Source organism: Pongo pygmaeus, chromosome 4, assembly GCF_028885625.2.
Source record: "Pongo pygmaeus isolate AG05252 chromosome 4, NHGRI_mPonPyg2-v2.0_pri, whole genome shotgun sequence".
Taxonomy (NCBI): domain Eukaryota; kingdom Metazoa; phylum Chordata; class Mammalia; order Primates; family Hominidae; genus Pongo; species Pongo pygmaeus.
In genome coordinates, this window is record NC_072377.2 from 80,752,223 (window position 1) to 80,772,277 (window position 20,055).

At 40.0% G+C, this 20,055-nt stretch overlaps 1 long non-coding RNA gene across 2 annotated transcripts in view; it reads left to right on the forward strand.

Annotated features, from left to right (window-relative positions):
- LOC129037526 (uncharacterized) overlaps nt 1–20,055 on the forward strand; it is a 64,353-nt gene that overhangs the window by 12,453 nt on the left and 31,845 nt on the right. For both annotated transcript variants that reach the window (XR_010126405.1, XR_010126406.1), the window contains one exon: nt 18,718–18,919. This is a non-coding gene — a long non-coding RNA (uncharacterized LOC129037526). The remainder of the gene's footprint in view (nt 1–18,717; nt 18,920–20,055) is intronic.

The window sequence follows — 20,055 nt, forward strand, 5'->3', positions numbered from 1 at the left end:
CGCTGTCACCCAGGCTGGAGTGCAGTGATGCAATCTCAGCTCACTGCAACCTCTGCCTCCCAGGTTCAAGTGATTCCTGTCTCAGCCTCCCGAGTAGCTGGGACTACAGGTGCATGTCACCACACCCAGCTAATTTTTGTACTTTTAGTAGAGACGGGGTTTCACCATATTGGTCAGGCTGGTCTTGAACTCCTGACCTCAGGTGATCCACCTGCCTCAGCCTCCCAAAGTGTGGGGATTACAGGCGTGAGCCACCACGCCCGGCCCGGGGTGACCTTTTCTATGTCACTGGAATGAGAGGAAAATACTGGTTGCAGAAAGAAATGGCTCTTTTCCTATGGAAATCCTCAGCAAGGCATTTGATACTGATTTCTATTTCTCAGAACTGTTAGGAAGAACTGGTACAGAGATTTATCCCAGAATTTCAACTCCTTTTCAGGATTCATTAGTCTACCACCCTGTATTGTTTTGTTGTGATTTATGTACATCTATTCACCATAAACTACTACTACTACTGCCTAAGAATGGAGGAGGCTGGCAGGGGATCCAGGCAGGACTCACTCACTGCCATCTCACGTTTTTCCTCTCCTAGGGTTCTAGGATGCCTCATAAAGGCCCATAGGGTACTTTCTGTCTACTTCACTTAGCTCCACATTTGCAATTTCTGTTAACATGCATACAGTTGAATGGATGGCCAGAATCAAAGCTATCTGCTGTGAGACACAATGAGAAATGCTTTTGTGTAAAGGTAGGAGTACTTTTATTTACTGCTACATCATACAGGGAAGGTGGGGAGGAAATAAAAAGAAAGAAAGGAAAGAAAAGGCAAACCAATATGACCAACAGTGGTACAGGCCTTCTTGTTCTTACCTCTCTATCAGGGTCCCTAAATGAGGCTTGTACTTGGAAAAGCAGAAGACAGATTCGGTGGGAGGGGATATGGAAAAGACCTGGGAGGCAACCCTTGTACAGAGAGCCTTGTCTCCAGGGAGCACTGCTTCACTGGCACACTTGTTCAAAGAGCTGGCAGGCTGGGGCTCAGGCTCCCTCCTGCTTGTTTAAAGGGTGGTATGACTGGTTAGAGTGGACATCTGGAGGCCTATCCCACCGTGATTTCAGGGGTCTCACTCTCCAAGTATAGTCAGGGTTGATGTGACCTGACCCTGGTGTTCAGACATCCACACAAGTTTCAGAAGTGTTTACAAACTTTTTGCCAAAGGAAAAATAAACTTGCACAGAAGAGCTGGTTTAGCTGTTTTCTGAGATAATTATAAAAAACAATAGTAAGCCCCAACTCCCAATCATCTAAAAATTTTTTTTCCTTTTTTTTTTTTTTTTTTTTTGAGACAAGGTCTCACTCTATTGCTCAGGCTGGAGTGCCATGGCATAATCATAGCTCATTGCAGCCTCATCCTCCTGGGCTCAAGTGATCTTCCTGCCTCAGCCTCCCTAGTAGCTGGAACCACAGGCACGCATCACCATGCCTGCCTGTTTTTTTTTTTTTGGTAGAGATGGGGTCATGCCATGTTGCCCAGGCTGGTCTTGAACTCCTGGGCTCAAGCTATCCTCCTGCCTCAGTCTCCCAAAGTGATGGGATTACAGGAGTGAGCCGCTGCGCCAGGTCAGTTTTTTTCTTTTGCGTTTCTTTTGCAATAGGAGAAAAGCAAACCATTATCTGAGTATGTGTGGCTTGGAGGCACAAGCAGATCTAGGGTATATCGCTCTGTCCTCAGAGAAACTATCAGCATGCTGTTGCTTTTGGTGTTGGCTGGCACTACTCAGGATGATCCAGCTTGCCTGCTTGGATTTATGATTCAGTTAATCCAAAATCCTCCTCTCTGCCCAACCAAACCTCCTACTCATTCACTGAGTCATCACCCTTATGAAAACTACTTAGATTGCACTATGTTAGAAGGATCTCTCCCTCACCTAAGTTTCTCTTGTCCTCCAAGCTAGTATCGTGCATCTGACACATTGTTTCTTAGAAGCTAGCCTTGCTTTCACAGCTCAACTAGAATGATCTTGGTGGCAGGAATGAGAGCTCATACATTTCCCCCATAAAGCCTAACACAATGCTGGGCAAAGTATTCAGTGAATACTTGGAGTGATTGAAAACTTGCCACTAAAAACATATACTGTGTAGGTACTTACATGAGGTGCTTAGAGTAGTCAAATTTATAGAAATAAAAAGCAGAATGGTAGCTGCCAGAGGCTGCGGGGTTGGGGAGAGATGAGGAGTCATTGTTTAAGAGGTACAGGCTTTCTGTTTGTGAAGATGAAAATGTTTTGGAGATGCATGGTGGTGATGGTTGCACAACATGAACATACTTAATGCCACCAAATTGTCCACCTAAAAAGGTAAATTTTATTTCATGTATATTTTGCCACAATAAAGTTTAAATTTTTAAAAAGCCTATACTGTAGAAATTTGAGGCTCTTCCCTAAGTCCACCCTCAGCTGCCCTCCCTAGTGCCCATGTGCAGAATCCATATCGTGTGCGAGTGAAATGTCCAGTTGGATGGCCGTGTTGGCCAGGCCCCAGATACTGGGCTCAGCTTTCCACTTGTCAGCTCCATTTTTGTTTTGAAAATGGGGTCATTTGCACCAGGCTTTTAGTTTAGATTTTTTTTTGTAGTTCCTGTCTACACAAGAATGGTTAGGAAAGAGTCCAGATCTAGAGCAAGCAAGGTTATAGTTTCCCTAGGGTAATGGAGAAAAGCTTAGTGATGGTGAGATTTCTTGACATCTCACAGCTCCAATTTAGTTTGGGTTTTGTTTTTCATCTGTAAAATGAAGATTTCAATAGTCCCTACCTCCTTAGGTTGTTGTGGGGATTAAATGAAGTGAGTTGCATCAAATACCTTGCAGAGTACCTGAAGCAGGGCAGGAGCTAGGAAGCGTTGTTCATTATTTATCAATGGCAGCTGAGAATTCTTGGATTCTGTGACTCCAGCTTGGGTTCCAGAAGGACAGAAGCAGCCCACAGGGCTCCTGACGCAGTGCCTTGTCTATGACGTGTGATCCTATGTGTAACAAAACCCTTGGGAGGCACCAGGTTGGTGGCTGGGGAAACAATCTGGTTTAGAGCGTCAGGGGTTTTTCGGTCAGACTTACCCCACTCAGCCAGAAACCCAGCTGCCAGCCACGCCCAGGCTCTTGTGTTCCCTGCGGTGCTCTCTTTCTTTAGTTCACATTCGAAAAATCTTGAGAAAGGACTTGAAGAGACCCGCTTGGCTGGCTTTCTCACCTGCGTGGCCAAGATGCCAGCGCTCACTTGACCACGTGATCAGAGTAGGTCGGGCAGCTTTCCATGTGAAGAGGAGTGGTGTGCAAAGAAAAATGAGGCATCCACCCCGCCCTGAACTGCATGCCCTGGCCAAGCCAGAGAAAAAGCAGCCATGGCCCCAGCGCCATCTTACTCTTCAGTGACTAATGCCCTATGCGCCATGATATCTGTTTGCAAAGAAAAGATGCCTTATGTTTCTTCTTTTGAAAGGGAGTCAAGCACGTTGATCTTAAGGCTTTCCAAGTTAGCATCTAAAATTATTTGACCTTGGTTGAATAGGGAGAAATTGATCAGGTTGTGGAAATGAAAAATGAAAACGCTTAATGAAAAATACTTGAAATAAATTCAAGGCCATATTAACATTTAATTTACACTTCCTCCCAGAAGCTATTTTTACATTCCTATTTACTAGTATGATATGCAGTAGTTATTTTTCTCCGTGACTCAACACGATGGGATATTTTTTTCCTTTCTTCAAATACTTCTCAATTCGGATATGACACAGAGTTCCCATTTTCCCCATAAATTACATATTTATAGCACAGGGGAATAGCAGGAATGCTCTATGTCTCTTAAAAGTACTTCTGTATTTGAATTATAGAGAAAATGACTTGATGGGAGTCTGAACTTTGGACACTCTTGATGTAGCTGGAGCAGAGAGGGGAACAGAACTCTGTGTTCCAGGCCTAGGCACTGTCTGTTCTGAACATGAGCCTGCCGCTGCCAACTGTGTACACGTGGGGAAGGGTGATGAGGGAAGGATGGCCATGAGCAACCAGGATCAAAGGTCATGTGGTGGTGAGAACATAGCTTGGACATCCTGCATCTTGGATTCTGTTCTGCTGTGTACTAGCTCTGAAAGCTTGAGACAGCTTCTTAGCCTTTCTGGTCCTTTTGCTTTTTCCTCTGTAAGCTGGCATAACAGAAGGAGTTACACTTAGGGTTATGATAAAGATTTGAATAAGGTAATGCATGGAAAGCTTCCACGCTAGTGTTTTCATTGAGAGAGTCATCAATAAAAAAATAAATGCTTGTCATTCTAGAGAGTTCTAAAGCAGGACAAGTGTCTTCTGTTCCTTGCACCCTTCTTCCCCTTCCCTTTGGAAGCCTGGTGGCTGAGGACAGCTAAGTTCTTTACTTGGGAGGAAGTACCCTTCCTTCCCCACAGAAAGCTAACTGGGATCCAAGAGTCAAGGGAGCACAGAGCAGGCCCCTTTAGCCTACCTCTATCCCAGGCTTCCTGTAGAGGTTTATGTGGGGCCTATTGCTCTTCCATACAGTAAGGAACTACGTGAAGGCTTGGGAGCTGAAGTACATGTTTGCCGGGAGGGAGCTCAGTACAGTAGATGTTCCCTTTATAACCCTGCACCCAGCATGACAATGGGCAGTGCTATGGTTTGAATGTTTGTGTCTCTTCAGAATTCATACTGAAACTAAGTCCTCAATGCAATAATAGTATTAAGAGGTGGGACTTTTAGGAGGTGATTAAGTCATAAGGCTCCTTCCTGGTGAATGGGATTAAGGCCTTTATAAAAGAGGCTTCTCAGGGTCTTCATCTTTTTTTCCCCTTCTGCCTTCTGCCATGTGAGGACTCAATGATCACTCGCTCCAGAGGACGCAGCAAAAAGGCACCACCTTGGAAGCAGGGACCAGCTGTCACCAGACACTGAATCTGCTGGCTCCCTGATCTTGGACTTCCCAGGGTCCAGAACTCTGAGAAATAAATTTCTATTGTTTATAAAGTACTCAGTCTGTGGCATTTTGTTATAGCAGCAGGAATGAACTCAGAGAAAAGCAGCTAGTTGAGGATTTGAGAATTTGGGTGTTTTTTTTGGTTTTTGGTTTTGGTTTAAGTGAAACTTTTTGCAATACATTTTAGACATTTTATGTACAATAAAATGCTTCCATTTTAAATATGCATTTGAGTAGGCTTTAGAAAATGTATACAACCATGTAAACACCTTAATCAAGACACAGAATGTTTTCATAACCCTCAAAAGTTCCCTTGTATCCGGTTGCAGTAAATCTCCCCTTCTCCCCACCCCCAGGTGACTCCTAATCTGCTTTCTATCAGTATAGAAAAGTTTGCATTTTCTAGAATTTTGTATAGAGGGAATGAGTCAGACTTTCATGTATCATAATGCTTTTGAGATTCATCCATATTGTTGCATGTATCGGTGGATTCTTCCTTTTCCTTGCTAAGTTTCATTCTGTTATATAGATATACTGCAATTTATTGATCAATTCTCTGTTAATGGACATTTGGATTGTTTCTAGTTTTGGTGTATTTTGTATAAACTGACAGTTCCTGACTTATGATGGTTCAAATTTAAGGTAGTGTGAAAGCAATACACATTCAGTAGAATTCATACTTCAAGTACCCATACAACCATTCTGTTTTTCACTTTCAGTACATTACTTAATAAATTATGTGAGATATTCAACACTTTTTTATAAAATAGACTTGTGTTAGATGATTTTGCCTAGCCATAAGCTAATTTAAATGTTCTGAGCACATTTAATGTAGGTTAAGCTAAGCTATGATGTCTGGTAGGTTAGGTATAGTAAATGCACTTTTGATTTATGATATTTTCAACTTATGATGGCTTTATTGGGACATAACTCCATTGTAAGTAAGCCAAGGAGCATCTGTATATTAAAAAGCTGCTATGAACATCTGTATACAAGTCTTTTTGTAAATACATGTTCTCATTTCTTTCGGATAAATACCTGGAGTGGGATTGCTAGATCACATGGTAAATATGTATTTAAATTTATGAGAAACTGCCAAAGTATTTTCCAAAGTAATAGTAACATTTTACACTCCTACCAGGACTGTCTGAGAGTTCCAGGTGCTCCACATCCTTACTGACACTTAGTATTGACTGTCTCTTTAATTTTGGTTGTTCTAGTGGGTGTGAAATGGTATCTTGGTTTAGTTTTAATGTGCATTTTCCTAATGCCTAATGGAATTTTCCTTCACCTAATGGCTAATGAGGTGGGGGTCTTTCCATGTGCTTATTAGTCATTCATATACCTTCTTTAGCAAAGGGTCTTTTCAATTATCTTGCTTATATTTAATTGGTCTACCTTCACAGTTGAGTTGTATTAGTTCTTTATATATTCAACATACAAGTCATTTGTTAGATATATGTTTGCAAATATTTTTTTCCCATTCTGTGGTTTCTCTTTCATCTTCCTAATGGTGTTTTTCAATGAGCAAAGATTAATTTTATAAAAGCGCAGTTTACCAATTATGTTTTTAATAGTTTGTTGGTCTTATGCTCTATTCAATAAATATTTGCCTACACTAAAGTTGCCAAGATTTTCTCCTAGGTTTTCTTCTAGGAGTTTTATAGTTTTTACTTTTACATGTTGTCTATTATACAATTTGAGTTAATCGTTGAGTATGGTGTGAGGCAAGGGCCAATACTTATATCTTTTGCAATGAATGTCCTAGCACCATTTGCTGAAGCACCCCTTTTCCCACATTGAAATGGCTTGGCACAAAAATCACTTGACCGTACATGTGTGGGTCTATTTCTGGACTGTCTCTGCCACATTGATCGCATATCTATCTATCTTTTTGCCATTATCACATCTTGATTGCTATAGTTTTATAAAAAGTATTAAAATTGCTTTGATTATTCTAAATCATTTTAATTTCTATATAGAGTTTAGAATCAGCTTGTCAAGTTTTTAAAAAAAATCTGCTGGATTTTTGACAGGGATTATGTTCAGTCTATGAGCCAATTTGGGGAGAATCTCCATCTTAACAATACTGAATCTTCAGATCCGTGAACATGATTTGTACCTCCATTTATTTAGGTCTTATTTAATTTTTAGCAATGTTTTATAGTTTTCAGTGTACAGATCTTACATAAACTTTGTTACATTTACCCCAAACTATGTCATATTTTTTGACAGCATTGTAAATGAAATTGTATTTTTTATTTTATTTTATTTTTTATTTATTTTTTAAATTATTATACTTTAAGTTCTAGGGTACATGTGCACAACGTGCAGGTTAGTTACATATGTATACATGTGCCATGTTGGTGTGCTGCACCCATTAACTCATCATTTACATTAGGTATATCTCCTAATGCTATCCCTCCCCTCTCCCCCTACCCTACAACAGGGCCCAGTGTGTGATATTCCCCTTCCTGTGTCCAAGTGTTCTCATTGTTCAATTCCCACCTATGAGCGAGAACATGCAGTGTTTGGTTTTCTGTCCTTGCGATAGTTTGCTGAGAATGATGGTTTCCAGCTTCATCCATGTCCCTACAAAGGACATGAACTCATCATTTTTTATGGCTACATAGTATTCCATGGTGTATATGTGCCACATTTTCTTAATCCAGTCTATCTTATTTTATTTTTCAAATGTCCATTGCTGGTATATAGTAATATAATTGAGTTTATACATTTACCTTGTATCGTATGACCTTGCTAAATTCAACTTTTTCATTCTAGTAGCTTTTTCTCTTCCATAGATTCCTTAGGATTTTCTAACATAAAAATGTCATGTGTGAAAAAGATAGTTTTATTATTTTTTTGTCCAATATCTGTGCCTTTTCTTTATTTTTCATGCCTTTTTTGCAATGGTTAGAACTTCTAGTACAATATCGAATAGAACTGATGAGAGAGGGTATCCTTGCCTGTTCACCATCTTAGGGAGAGGTATTCAGTCTTTCCCTATTAAGTATGATAGTTAGCTATAGGCTCTTTGTAGATGTCCTAAAATGTAGTCTGCTTTTAATTATTACCATGGTCTAGCAATTCTAAACAAAGCCAATGATAAAATACTTATCATTCCTAAAATATCTTTTGTTGGTCTGAGTTCCAAATAATTGCTGAAATTACTTCTGAGTTTGATTAATATATATCTAACCTTCAAATTTACATATTTGTATCAATTATCCTTTAGTAATTATATTCTATATGGAAGTTAATTAAGAGAATTCCCAGTTATACAGGGAATTCTTATTCCCCTCCCCCTTCCACCACTACCCCACACACTGACCCAGCAGCATGCTTTCTTTGGAGAAGAATTTGTAACAGATTGCAGTCATTCCAGCTTCCTTCAGGGGTAGTTTGTGCCTCCAACTCCTGGGATGCATATATTCCCGCATTTACACTGCGGAGTCTAAAGAAACAGTTATAGCACTGGGATTGCAAAGATGAAGCAACAGAACCTCACTTGCTTCAATTCTATCATCTATGTGATTCCTTGGAGTTTTTGGTTTTGTGTTTAGAATTTAAAACAGTGAAACTGTGAGGTATAATTTTTATTATAAAGGGAAAATTTTTATTCATATATGAAATATTTTGAGTGATAGTCTTAAAATTGACATTCATTTTAAATTCTATTCTTGTTATTTATTATTTACTTGTAACACTATTCATTTCTTTGACAGGCCATTATATAGGTCTAAGGTTTCTTCCCTTTAAAAATATATTCATGCAGGTCAGGCACGTGGCTCATGCCCTTAATCCCAGCTCTTTGGAAGGCCGAAGCAGGCAGATCACTTAAGGCCAGGATTTGAGACCAGCCTGGGCAACATGGCGAAACCCCATCTCTATTAAAAATACAAAAATTAGCCGGGCATGGTGGCGCGCGCCTCTAGTCCCAGCTGCTTAGGAGGCCTAGGCATGAGAATCACTTAAACTCTGGAGGTGGAGGTTGCAGTGAGCCGAGATTGTGCCACTGCACTTCAGCCTGGGCGACAAAGCGAGACTGTCTCAAAATATGCATATATATATATAAATGCAATGAAAAAAAATCAATAGTTATTTTTGCATGTTTGTGCTATAATATCTTATTTTTTGTTTTTTACTTTTTGTAAAGTAAAAAATATTTATCTGCACCACATTCAACAAAAGATAACTTTCATTGTCAGCATTGCTTTTTTGGTTATTGTTATGATTCATTTCAGTTCATGATTATTTGTGACAATAATTTTAGTATAGAGAAGACACATTTGCTCCAGGGGTTGGGTATGTTGCTTCTGCCATTGGTAAGATGGAGCCTGTGCAGGTCCAGCCCCAGGCAATTGTCAGCCCACAGACCATCCTACAAGTCAGATAGAGTGGGGTTTGGTTGGTTGCCTCTGATTATTTGTCTTCTAGGGAATATTTTGAGTTTTGTTCTGAGGCAAAGGCACAGATAAAACAGATAGATTAATGATGCATAGCCGTGAAATGATTTTGCAAAGTTCTGTCAGTAAACCCTGCACCGAGAGTCAGGACTCTGCCCTGTCACCATATTATCTGCTTTCTACCCCTTGGGGTTGAATGAGACAATCTTGATTTCTTCTGGTCCTGAAATTCAATGAGTCTGTTATCCCACTATGAAATATAAAGGGTTATTATTACTCTTGTTTTTGTTGTTTGTATTAATGAACAAAGAAGAGGCTCTGGAAACTTTGACCAATGGAGCAGAAGGACAGCAAGACAGTTAAATATTTTAAAATGTTCTAAAGTAAAATTTGAGAGTCTTGTCCTCAGCTGTTTGAATTGGGCTTACTATCACTAGCTGTGACCTTATACCTCATTCCCAAGGCTATGGGATCTTTATTAAGTTAAATTGCAGAGGGCAGACTGCAGTGGTGGCTGACCAATGCTATATCTGCCCTTCAGCTCAAACCCATCTCTACCTGGGAATTTTCGGTGTGCTCAGACAGCAGAGACAGAGACCCATGCCCAATGTTGTCCTGTTGCTGGCAAAGCCAGGTACAACACCAGAGGTGAGAGCTCTGTGTTCATGGATCACCTGCATTAGAATCATGGAATGCTTCCAAACCTAGTGAATCTAAAGGCAGGGCCCGGGAATCTGCCATAAACATGTTTATATATGATTAATATCATGCATTCTGAAGTCTGAGCACTATTCGTATAGAAGAATGGCCAAGAGAGTGAAGATTTTAAAATGATTCAAAGCTGATACAATAGAAATGAATCACTAAAACATTATTTTACTGCCTTTGTTATTTCAGTTTTTTTTTTTTTTTTTGAGATGGAGTCTCACTCTGTCATCCAGGCTGGAGTGCAGGGGAGTGATCTTGACTCACTATAACCTCTGCCTCCTGGGTTCAAGTGATCCTCCTGCCTCAGCCTCCTAAATAGCTGGGATTACAAGCATGCACCGCCATGCCGCAGTAAGTTTTGTTTTTGTTTTTGTTTTAAGTAGATATGGGGTTTTACCATGTTGACCAGGCTGGTCTTGAACTCCTGACCTCAAGTAATCTGCCTCCCCAAATTGCTGGGATTACATGTGTGAGCCACTGTGTCCGGCCTCACAATATCTTTAATTATTAAATGGCCAGCGCTTTTTTTTTCTTCAAACTTGTCATTCTGCAAAATCAGGAGATGTCATTTTAAGTTGCATCAAGTACTGTGAGATAGATGTGACTGATATCACAAATTATAAGGTGACATTCATCACATGGAATCCATGGCCTGAATGAAAGGTTAGGAAAACTATGGGTTTCTAATGAGAAAGTCAAGTTTAATTAATTATCCTCTGAGTAGATTTGCACTGGGGGTTTGGCAGCTGAAGCTTAATAGCTAATTACAAGGACTGCCAGTGAATAGTGGGTAATCTGCATCCCCAATTTCATGTTGGAGATGTCATAATTGATGTATATCACAGGACAGCAAGGCAGAGCAAATAGATACAAGCTTCAGCTTTCTAGAGGAATTCCATGATGCTGCTCTGAGAGTTGGCGAAAAGGTCCCAGTTGTCAACCACAGACTGCGATGAAGTCAGCAGTTTCAAGTAATGCCGTTTGTACCCAATTGCCTTTGAATCATGGAACCAGAGAGACTACCACATGGCCTCTAGCTGATCCCCTTCCACTAGGCCATTGATGCATCCAGTTATTTCAGACTATACCATTTTCCCCTATCCTTCCAACCCTATCTGCTATTCAGCCAGTTTCCTTTAGTAGTTAGATATCAGGCAGGGTTCCTGCAATTCACCATATCGAAAGCATTTGGCAAAATTCAATACCCCTTCATGATAAAATGTTATCATCAATCTTAGAATAGAAGAGGACTCAACTTGAGAAAGGGCATCTACAAAATATGTACAGGTAACATTGTACTTAATGCTACAAAACAATGTTTTTCCCCTAATGTCAAAAAATCACTTTGGTTGCAGAATGAAGAATGGCTTGTGGAGAGATGGGTAAAAGTCAATGATATAATTGCATCTAGGAAGTTATGGCAATAGTTCAGGTGAAGATGACAGCTTAGACTTGGATGGCAGCAATAGAAATTAGAGGTATTTAGGAAAATGGGGCTCATTCACAGATTGGGGATTATTCACAAATTGAGGGAGAGATCTAAATATAACTGGTAGGTATTAGCTTACTCAGCTGGATGGATGGTGCTGCCATTCATTGGGCAGAAAAATCAGGATGATTTTCTCTATACCATGGCCCCCAAAAGTCAATTAGAAAAGTCTGATATCTGTGGAAGATATCCATATTCAAAATGGAGGTGAGGTATTTTCAAGTACATGAAACTATGTTTACATACACAGGGCTCCCTGACTGCAGAAAGCAATTGAGGGAAAAAGCAGGTCTTATGAAATAAATTACTGGGAAGACATGCCAATACTGAAATACTGGAGAAGAGGGGAGAATTATATATTTCAAGGTGCTTTACAACAAGCTCTTTAACATTTTATCTGATTTAAGTATGACCACATCCGTGTGAGGTAGAATTTTTCTGATACCTGTTTTTAGATGACGATTGGAGTCCCAATTTATTAAGTGATTTGTCCAAAACTATTCAATGGTGAAAGGTTTTTAAATGTAAATCTCCTGATTGCAGTGTCCCTAATCTTTTCAATGCTACAGTAAAAGCTAATTTCAGCTAAGAAGAGAGTCATTGGAAGGAATTCAGGTCTGCAGACTGGGTCCTCTCTAATAGGCTATTTCTCTTTTCTCCCACCCAGCTAAATCCTACCCATCCTTCGAGATTCTGTTCAGATTGTTCATCTCCTGTAAATCTTTTGCACCCATTCCTACTTACTGATTACTTCCATTTTTAAAAAAATTAAATTATATGTTATTTAATGTAATACATTAAAATAGTATAATTTCAACATGCTATCAATATAAAAATGATACTTCACATTTTTCTGTACCAAATATTTGAAACCCAGCATGTATTTTATATTTACAATGAATCATAATTGGAAGTAGGCTCATTTCCAGTGCTTAGTGGCTAGTGGCTACTGTACTGGACAGCACAGGTCTACAGTCTAACCCCTTCTAACCTTCAGTGTGATACTCACCTTAAAATGTACAAAAAGATGTGCGTAATAGTTGATCCAAAATTAAATAATGCTCTGTTAAAATGGGAAGTGAAAGACAAAATATCTTAGCATTTGGACGTTATCTGATTACCAAGAGACATTTTACTGTGGTTGAAGAGTGGCTATGCAAATCGTTTTGACATCATTTTTACAAATACATTGCAGACTGGTTTTCTCTTTCCATTATCTTGTTGAAACTCTGTCTGGGCACCTAGTTATTTTGTTCTATTTCTCCACTTAACAGTTGTTCATAAGATAATAAGAGCTATTCATGACAAACCCACAGCCAATATCATACTGAATGGGAAAAAACTGGAAGCATTCCCTTTGAAAACAAGACAAGGATGCCCTCTCTCACAACTCCTATTCAACATAGTGTTGGAAGTTCTGGCCAGGGCAATCAGGCAAGAGAAAGAAATAAAGCATATTCAATTGGAAAAGAAGAAGTCAAATTGTCTCTGTTTGCAGATGACAGGATTGTATATTTAGAAAACCCCATCGTCTCAGCCCCAAATCTCCTTAAGCTGATAAGCAACTTCAGCAAAGTCTCAGGATACAAAATCAATATGCAAAAATCACAAGCATTCCTATACACCAATAATAGACGAACAGAGAGCCAAATCACGACTGCCCTCCCATTCACGATTGCTACAAAGAGAATAAAATACCTAGGAATCCAACTTAAAAAGGATGTGATGGACCTCTTCAAGGAGAACTACAAACCACTGCTTAACGAAATAAAAGAGGACACAAACAAATGGAAGAATATTCAATGCTCATTGATAGGAAGAATCAGAATCATGAAAATGGCCATACTGCCCAAGGTAATTTATAGATTCAATGCTATCCCTATCAAACTACCACTGACTTTCTTCACAGAACTGGAAAAAACTACTTTAAAGTTCATATGGAACCAAAAAAGAGCCTGCATTGCCAAGACAATCCTAAGCAAAAAGAACAAAGCTGGAGGCATCATGCTACCTGACTATACTACAAGGCTACAGTAACCAAAAGAGCATGGTAGTGGTATCAAAACAGATATATAGACCAATGCAACAGAACAGAGGCCTCAGAAATAACACCACACGTCTACAACCATCTGACCTTTGACAAACCTGACAAAAACAAGCAATGGGGAAAGGATTCCCTATTTAATAAATGGTGCTGGGAAAACTGGCTAGTCATATATAGAAAGGTGAAACTGGATCCCTTCCTTACACCGTATACAAAAATAAACTCAAGATGGATTAACGACTTAATGTAAGACCTAACACCATAAAAACCCTAGAAGAAAACCTAGGCAATACCATTTAGGACATAGGCATGGGCAGACTTCATGACTACAACACCAAAAGCAATGGTAACAAAAGCCAAAATAGACAAATGGGATCTAATTAAACTAAAGAGCTTCTGCACAGCAAAAGAAACTATCATTAGAGTGAACAAGCAACCTACAGAATGGGAGAAAATTTTTGCAATCTACCCATCTGCCAAATGGCTAATATCCAGAATCTACAAAGAACTTAAACAAATTTACAAGAGAAAATCAAAGAACCCCATCAAAAAATGGGCAAAGGATATGAACAGACAACTTCTCAAAAGAAGAGATTTATGCAGCCAACAGACACATGAAAAAATTCTCATCATCAGTGGTCATCAGATAAATGCAAATCAAAACCATAGTGAGATACCATCACACCAGTTAGAATTGGTGGTCATTAAAAAGTCAGAAAACAACAGATGCTGGAGAGGATGTGGAGAAATAGGAATGCTTTTACACTGTTGGTGGGAGTGTAAATTAGTTCAACCATTGTGGAAGACAGTGTGGCGATTCCTCAAGGATCTAGAACTAGAAATACCATTTGACCCAGCAATTCCGTTACTGGGTATATACTCAAAGGATTATAAATCATGCTACTATGAAGACACATGCACACATATGTTTATTGTGGCACTATTCACAATAGCAAAGACTTGGAACCAACCAAGATGTCCATCAATGATAGTCAGGATTAAGAAAATGTGGCACATATACACCATGGAATACTATGCAGCCATAAAAAATGATGAGTTCATGTCCTTTGCAGGACCATGGATGAAGCTGGAAACCATCATTCTCAGCAAACTATCACAAGGACAGAAAACCAAACACTGCATGTTCTCACTCACAGGTGGGACCTGAACAATGAGAACACATGGACATAGGGCAGGGAACATCACACACCAGGGCCTGTTAAGGGGTTGGGGGGCTGGGGGAGGGATAGCATTAGGAGAAATACCTAATGTAAATTACGAGTTGATGGGTGCAGCATATCAACATGGCACATGTATACCTATGTAACAAACCTGCACGTTGTGCACATGTACCCTAGAACTGAAAGTATATTAAAAAAACATTTAAACATTTTAAAATCTATAATAGATGAGAGGAAAATTAAAAAAATAAAATCCAAGTGAAATTAAATTCTAGAAGATTAATGTTGCCAGTTATATTTTGATGACAACAATAAACATAATGCAATTTTGTTAACTTATTGCTTTAAAATGCAAGTTGATAACCAACAATGGTACCATTTTAGCACAGGTAACTAACTACTTGCGTTTGACTTTCCCGAGAGGTAATCTGAATTGCAATAATGAAGAGGCGCTTAACTCATTAATGTTTTTTATAGTCTCTTAAATGACATTAAAATTGTCTTAGAGTCTCTAGTATATTTAACAATTATATAAAGAAAAAAAAAGGGTTGTTCATTCTGCCATTCAGTAAATACCTGCTGACACCTTATTGGCCAAATGTGCCAGATGCAGGGATGTGAAAGATACCCCACATCTGCTTTCACAAAGCTTCCAAAGTAGTGATAAAGAGAAAGAGGGTGAAAAACATGTGAAAACATATCTTTGTGTTTTATTTGATGATTATCATTCTGTGTCTATTATTTGTCTGAATATTAGTTTACCCCCATTTCTTTAACTGGAGTGAGAGGAATGGACTATATCTTCTTATTCTTTTTATCTTCTTGGGACCTAGAAGAATGCCTTAATAAATACGTGTGGAATCCACTGCAATGGATGAATAAATGTGTGTTATTTTCTAGAACAGAGGTCCCTACAAAGTATACTAGGAATATAAAGAAACATTTCATCTTTCTGATGGAGAATAGAAAGGAATATAAGGCAGAGGGGACATATGGTCCAGGCCTTGAAGGACTTGACACAATTGAAGAAGCTGATAAGAAGGAAGTTTGAGGAAAAGAATGAACAGGAGTTTTCAGATGAGAAAGTCTGGGAGTAGAAGTACATCACTTATGGCGGGTACTTTCTGAACATTTGCTTAATAAATACACAAATAGGTAAAATAAAGAACCTAAAGGACCTGAGGATGATCTACTTTGTGCAGTTAGAAATGGAGGGAGTGAAGGGGTGGTGGCACAGCAGAAGGAACATGAGAAAAAGTGACAGCCACGAGTCGGCCGTTGCCATTGTTAACATTTTAAAGCAAAACAAGACAACAGCAACCACCCTCTCGACGCTGGAGGTGCAGTATTGTGTCCTCTTCTCTTAGCTTTGGGATAATGCCTATTGTATCCATCTGAGAACTTAATGATTCCATAATCTCTCATTAATGTGAACAATTTCATTCAAGAAGGTTTATGGGCAGAGTGAAAAATAAGAACCTGGCAGAGTGACATGCTTTTATTTTACTATAATGCATATAAAGGAAGACAAATATGCCAATAATACCCTTCTAATTTGATAGAATAGTCTCACAAGAACTTGTGCTATTTAGAAAAAGAGACGCAGCAATGACGAACTTGTTCCCTGGGCAAATTACCAAGTAAGACAATCAAAGCCACAGATTTTCATAGGTTCTGTTTCCAGGAAGACAGCAGTTTCCAAAGTCTTCAGAGTCTGAGAAGACCAAGTTCTTCTATATATATACATATACATATATGTGTATATATATGTATATATATGTGTATATATATATGTGTGTGTGTGTATATATATATATATATATATATTTTTTTTTTTTTTTTTTTTGAGACAGAGTCTCACTCTTTCACCCAGGCTGGAGTGCAGTGGCACAATCTCGGCTCACCACAACCTCCACCTCCCGGGTTCAAACGATTCTCCTGCCTCAGCCTCCTGAGTAGTTGGGATTACCAGCATGTGCCACCACACCCAGCTAACTCTAGTATTTTTACAAGAATACAAAAGAGATGGAGTTTCGCCATGTCGTCCAGTCTGGTCTTGAACTCCTGACCTCAAGTGATCCGCCTGCCTTGACCTCCCAAAATGCTGGGATTACAGGCATAAGCCACCACGCCCAGCCTCTCAAATTATATTTCTAAGGACACAGTTTTAGTAGAGACAAGAAACTTAAAACTGTTAGAAATTTTCACCTGCCTTTATATTGTACAGTAAAGTAAAATTGATATTCCCTAAAAGTTCCAAGTTGAGAGCAAATGTATAGCCCAATTTTTCCAGAAACAGACACTAAGAAAGTAATAGGATTTAACTAAATACTAGTGAAAAAAAGAGCACAGTATTAATCTTCCACATAAACAAGGTCACATGCAAAGATGAGAAAACCCCCAAAGTTGTACTGTTTGTGTTTCTTTATGGAATTCTTCTCTAGGTAACATATCCGACACTCCAACCGCCTTCAATTCCCCCATCACAATCCTGAGAAAAGCATTTCTCCTCTCACCACCACTGCCGGAGTAAGTGCCCTTTCCCCTCAGGCTCTCAGCCAGTCCAGCTTTACTTCTACACCCGGTTTCCACCTGGCTCATTTCTGCCTCTGGCCTTTTGTTCAACTTTCCCTGCTTGGGGCACACACCCCGTTCCCTTTAGTTCTTCCACGATTCTGAACTATTATAGAAATCACCTTTCATCTAGATTGTTTGCCTTTGAACCCTCTAGGCCTTGCTAAGGGGCGGGTAGAGGTTGGAATGAGAGCAGAGGGGGCAAAAAGTTCTGGTAGTCTGTTTTTCAGGACAAGCGCTCTGTCTCTGGAAATGGTAACAAGAGCCACATTAAACAGAAAGGCTTGCTTTCGTGGATGTTTCTGTTATATATATGCATTTTTTTTTCAATCAGAGAGAAGAGGAAGTCATTCAGTCATGTTCAGGATGAGGAAGTCAGACAAACAGGGAACCTAGGTTTTATGTGAACTCGCTGATTGAGACTGACAATGCCTGGTACTTGGATAGGACACCATCTTTACCTTTTACCATGAGGACAGGGTCTCACTGTCACCCCAACCACTTGCCTGATAGTATGGTTCCTGGGTGCTGGGGGACAGGGGTAAGGAGTGGAGAGGTGTTTAGGGGGACGAATACAGTTAGGAATCTTTTGTGTGCTGGCAGGAAACCTGGGTCCACCAGTTCCGGAGATCCTTGTTTACTATATACCAGACAGTGAGGCTGGTGATGATCTGGGAGATGTTCATTCAGAAGCCAGCAGCCGAAAGGGGTGGACAGAGCCAGAGGCAGGCAGTAAGAAAAGGTGACCTGAGAGCAAGAAGAGCAATGGAGTCATATAAATCACATACTGTCTTGTACTGCGATTGAAATGTGCATCCATTCATTTATGCATTCATTTTTTTTTAACCAATACTTATTGAATGCCTGTGTATTCACATTATTGAATGTGAATTCAATGCATCTTTTTAAGGTGGTAGTTCTTTTTGTTTTTTGTTTTTTGTTTTTTTGGTGGTGGTGGTTGTTTTTTGAGATGGAGTTTGGCTCTGTCCCCCAGGCTGGAGTGCAGTGGTGCAATCTCGGCTCACTGAAAGCTCCGCCTCCTGGGTTCAAGCAATTCTTCTGCCTCAGCCTCCTGAGTAGCTGGGATTACAGGCATGCACTACCACACCCAGCTAATTTTTTAAAAATTTGTTTTACTTTTAGTAGAGATGGGGTTTCACCATGTTGGCCAGGCTGGTCTCAAACTCCTGATCTAAAGTGATCCTCCTGACTCGGCCTCCCAAAGTGCTGGTATTACAGGCGTGAGCCACCATGCCTAGCCTAAGGTGTTGGTTCTGCATCTAAGTTTAGAAGCATCTAAATTTTAAGTTTTATTGTTGTTGTTGTTGTTGCAGGAAAACACAGATCCTGGTGCCGAACATGAGGACAAGACAGGCCGAAGGAGAAAGTGGAAGGAGGGGATCTTCTCTCTCAGCCTCATCCTCCTGGGCCTGGATGCTGGAGAGTCATGAGGTGCTTCAGAGTACTCTGGGTGAGGAGGGAAAGATGGTGCCCACCACATGGAGGCCAGCCTAGGTCTTGTATGAAACCCGTGAGGTATGAAGGAGTAATTTTTCTTTCTAAGCCATTTCTCTGCTTATTTCTCAGATCAGTGCCCTTTATGTTTGAACTTGGTGTGAATGACCATCTTAGTGATTCTTACTGCAATGACAATAGGGAGTTAAATGACATAAGATTCTTTTTTATGGTAAAGGATATAAATGTATCTGCATGTGGTCAGTGTAGTGCAGATACAGAGGTGCAGCCTCTGTGCAGTTTTCTGGATCCCTTCCACAGACATTGTGTGGAAGCACACCTATTAACCAATAAGGGGTGAAATTTCACCAGAATAGGAAGCCTCCTCTTTGCCCTTTTCACAGGGGTGGGGATGAGGTTAGGGATGGGGTTATACCTTCTTTGTTCTCCCAGCTGTTTCTATATATATTAGCCTGGATATGCGCAAAGTTAAGCCAAAACAAAGAGTCATAGACAGGTAGTTTATTTGCAAAATGATACTAGGGATCAGGAGTGAGGAATGAGAGTAAAGCAGGGGAGGCAGAAAAGCCACTGCAAGCATGCACTGTCAACAGAGGAGTGACCAACAAGCACATGGAAGGTCTCAGTGTTACTAGTCATCAGAATTCAAATGAAAACCACCACGAGATACCTACTAGATGCCTATTAGAATGGCTACATTAAAAAGACTGCAGCAACAAATGTTGGTGAGGGTGTGGAACAGTCAGAGCTCTCATAAATTGTTGGTAGGGGTGTAAATTGGTACAAATGCTTCGGAAAGTTCTGGCACTTTCTTAAAAAACTAAACACACACCTTCTATGACCCAGCAATTTCATTCCTAGATATTTGCCCAGCAGAAATGAAAATATCTGTATATAAACAGACTTGTTTAAGAATGTTCATGGCCTGGTGCGGTGGCTCACGCCTGTAATCCCAGAACTTTGGGAGGCTGAGGCGGGCGGATCACGAGATCAGGAGATCGAGACCATCCTGGCTAGCATGGTGAAACCCCGTCTCTACTAAAAATACAAAAAATTAGCTGGGCGTGGTGCGGGCGCCTGTAGTCCCAGCTACTCGGGAGGCTGAGGCAGGAGAATGGCGTGAACCCGGGAGGTGGAGCTTGCAGTGAGTGGAGATCGCGCCACTGCACTCCAGCCTGGGTGACAGAGAGAGACTC